Source organism: Nicotiana tomentosiformis, unplaced genomic scaffold, assembly GCF_000390325.3.
Source record: "Nicotiana tomentosiformis unplaced genomic scaffold, ASM39032v3 Un00003, whole genome shotgun sequence".
Classification (NCBI taxonomy): Eukaryota; Viridiplantae; Streptophyta; class Magnoliopsida; order Solanales; family Solanaceae; genus Nicotiana; species Nicotiana tomentosiformis.
In genome coordinates, this window is record NW_027174562.1 from 216,437 (window position 1) to 219,864 (window position 3,428).

Sequence of the window (3,428 nt, forward strand, 5' to 3'; positions counted from 1 at the left end):
CTTCCTTCAAAAACTTTTTCCATCCTTTCTTCACTTTTCATTCCACACCTAATCTTCCCTTTATTCACAACTCCATATTTTTCCTTCCTTTTTCTTCTTTCTTACTCTTTTTATTTTTTTTACCTTTCACCTTTTAAGCACCTTCCACATAACAATACTTTCAACCTTCACCCCCAAACTTAGGCTTTTAGCCTATGTTTACACTTTCAAAGTACTTAGGGAGGTAGGGTGCCAAAAGATAGATCAATAAAGAACGAAGGGTTAAAGCTTGTAACATGGTTGCCAAAGAAAAGGTTTAAAGGCTCATAAGGAGTTGACTAGGGGAAATATTCAAGGGTAGGAAATTTAAGGCACAATAACGGTCCAAGGAAGGCCTAACATCATTTTTCAAACCAAGTTAGTCTAGGATTTCGCCTTGAAGCACATTCCGGGCAAGTTCTAGACTACAAATAATGCAAGAGAACTCACAATAAATCTCACCACACATGGCACATGCAAACTTGAGTGACATATAAATCCAAAATCTAAAATTCAATTAAAACCAATGAACCCAACGAAAATCCATATTGCCTAAAAGACTATTTAATGAATCAAAGAGCCAAAACTAGAACCTAAAAGTCACAATACGGATTATCACTTCAGTCATTTTTCAAGTTTAAATATCAAGATTTCATATGCCAAAGTTTAAATCATGTTGGTACCAAACAAGCCACATGTTGGTTTATGGACAAAAAGATCACACCCAATAACCATTTTATTCGCTACTAGCTACTAAAATAAAAATATTTACCTAAAATTTTTTAAAAAACTAGACAAGACTAATCCCTTAAGAAAGTTGTCATGCCATCCATCATAGGAAAAAGTCACCCGATTCGACACAAATTATCTCCTTGGAAAAGAAGTACGGCATAAAGAAAAACCAGGGAGTTTAATTAATATTACTACAAGTAAATAAAGTAACAAAATAAGAAAATAAAAACTAATGCTAACATGCTAGAAATAAACTACAAATATCACCAATAAACTATAAATGTTAACCAATCAACACAAGTTCCCAAAAAATAATAGTCATGCTCCAAATACATCATCACATATAAATGCGTCACCCCAACCTAAATTGTTTCACTGTCCTCAATGCAGCTAAATAAAACAAGATAAAATGAAAGAGGTGCTCCCTGAAACTGCATCACTCGGAGATGGAGGTGGTGGAAAATTTGAGCTCCAAATCCTCATCATCATCGTCCTCCTATTCATGTGAGCCACAGAATGAACTCAATTTGTGCATAATTTTGGACAGGATTTTGCTTTTCTTTTTCTCATGCTCCTTAAACTTTAGCTGTCGCCTCTCCATATTTCCTTGTCTTCGGCTCATGTCTTCCAACCTGTTTTTGATTGATTTTTGTTCCTGAACTACATAATCCAGAGATGACTTCTTACCAGTCCCAGTAGAAGTGCTCTCCTCAGATGGACCAGAAGGAAGGCCAGCTACAAGTTGGCGAATGTGAGCATCGACGCCATAGATTTGACTGGAAAAGTGGCGCATAGTGGGAGGTCCATAGGGAAGTGGAGCAATGGGGTCATGTAGTCTTGCTGCAACTGTGGAGGAACCACCGGACCCATCGACAGTCTCAGTAAACTGCCCAAATGAAGGAGATGATACATCAAATTTCCTCTTCTTCTTTCGGCTAGTTGGCCTTTTTCTGAGCAATGGATAAATTGCGTGCCTGGTTCCTTCTCAGAATCATGCGGGTCCTTTAGTACCCCATCATCACAGAACAACTGAGTGATCAATGAGGGAAATAATAGATTCTTAGACCTCCCGTTACATGCTTTCTCAATTTCACTCATTATGTGCTAGCCCACGTTTAATGGCAAGTCATCCATAATAGCAGCAATCATCAATGCCTTTTAGGCGTTACCTCAGACTTATGTTTAGATGGCATGATTCTGGCACAAATAATGGACAACCATATCTTGGCTTAAGCTGTAAATTCAGAAGAATTAACCCCTTTGTGCAATCTTTCCCAAGTCGGTGTTACCCTGTCATGAAGCTTCTCCACCAACCATTGGCTTCCTCTCTCCCTTGCTCTAGCTCTGTATACCTCATTGTCAGCATTGGGAAGAATATAGTTTGCATTTATTACCTCGGGACCAAAGTTGACCCGCTTGCCCCTAACAAAGGTAAATACTTCCCCTTGGAAATCGGTCTTCAAGGCATTTGCATAGAATTCACGCACTACTGTGTAGTTGGATTTGATTGGTTCAGGAGCAAAGCTCATCCATCCACTGTCAGTCAATCTTCGGAAAAAATCCGGCATCTTAGCCTCAAGTTTGTCCAAATGGATTCCCCTTTCTTTGACGATGCTCTTTGCCATGAGTTTGTCATAGTTTCTTTCACATTCAGCAACTGTGAATCTGGCATGGTCAAAATATTCCTCGTCCACAGCTTGGGGAGTGGGCTCTTGTACAATTTCAACATTTTTTGAGGCCATTTTATGCTCAAAGTACCTACAAAAGTAGACCACATGTTAAATGCTTGGAAGGGTACTTAATACACTGTATTATAATGTATTTAGGCCAAGGGAAAAAAGTCAGAAAGCATCAGGATAAAAATGTGCAAAGCTACTGTTTTCCTACCTGAAGATAAGCTACGTAATCGCGGAAGTAAACACGCGATTGCGAAGAGTAGTTCTGTTTTCATCAGCTTTAAAGCTTCGCGATCGCGGAATAGATAACGCGATCGCAAAGGGAAATTTGGTTCTGCAGCAAAAATAGTTTTATGCGATCGCAAAATGGCACGTCGTGATCGCGATGGTTGTCTTCCTCGCCTAGTAATAGTTCGTTTAGGCATTTCCACAAACACGTTATGGGCATCAGGTTTTCATAGCAATTTCAGAAAATTTCAGCATGAATCTAAGCTATTCTAAAAATGAAAATTTCAAAAACGACTAAAAGTTTTGAAAACGATGGGTTGCCTCCCACCAAGTGCCGCATTTAACGTCATGGCACGACGCGAATCAGCTTTACCACTTTTCTCTCCATTTGGAAGATATATATTGGGCAACTAACTTGGAATCAAGTTTGTGACCACGAGCGGTGGAGGTGGTAAGTAGATGATCAAGCCAAACGCCAATTTCTTTATTTTTCAATTCTTGGCTTTCATGCGAGGAATGCCATTTTGCCTTCTTGAATATACAAATTGCAAAATTTATGGCTCTTGTTCTTCTTCTTTACACTTCCATATGGGTTCTCACAACTCAATTCCCATATCACCATGCTATTCCAAAGTTGAAAAATACTTGGAATGCGACCTCAATCCTTTAAATTTCAGTTCTTCCCGGATTTTGACATTCTCTTTTTCCCCCCCGGACTAGAGTCAATCTCAACCATAATTTCAATTACACCGGTTGAATCTAATTCGATATTTT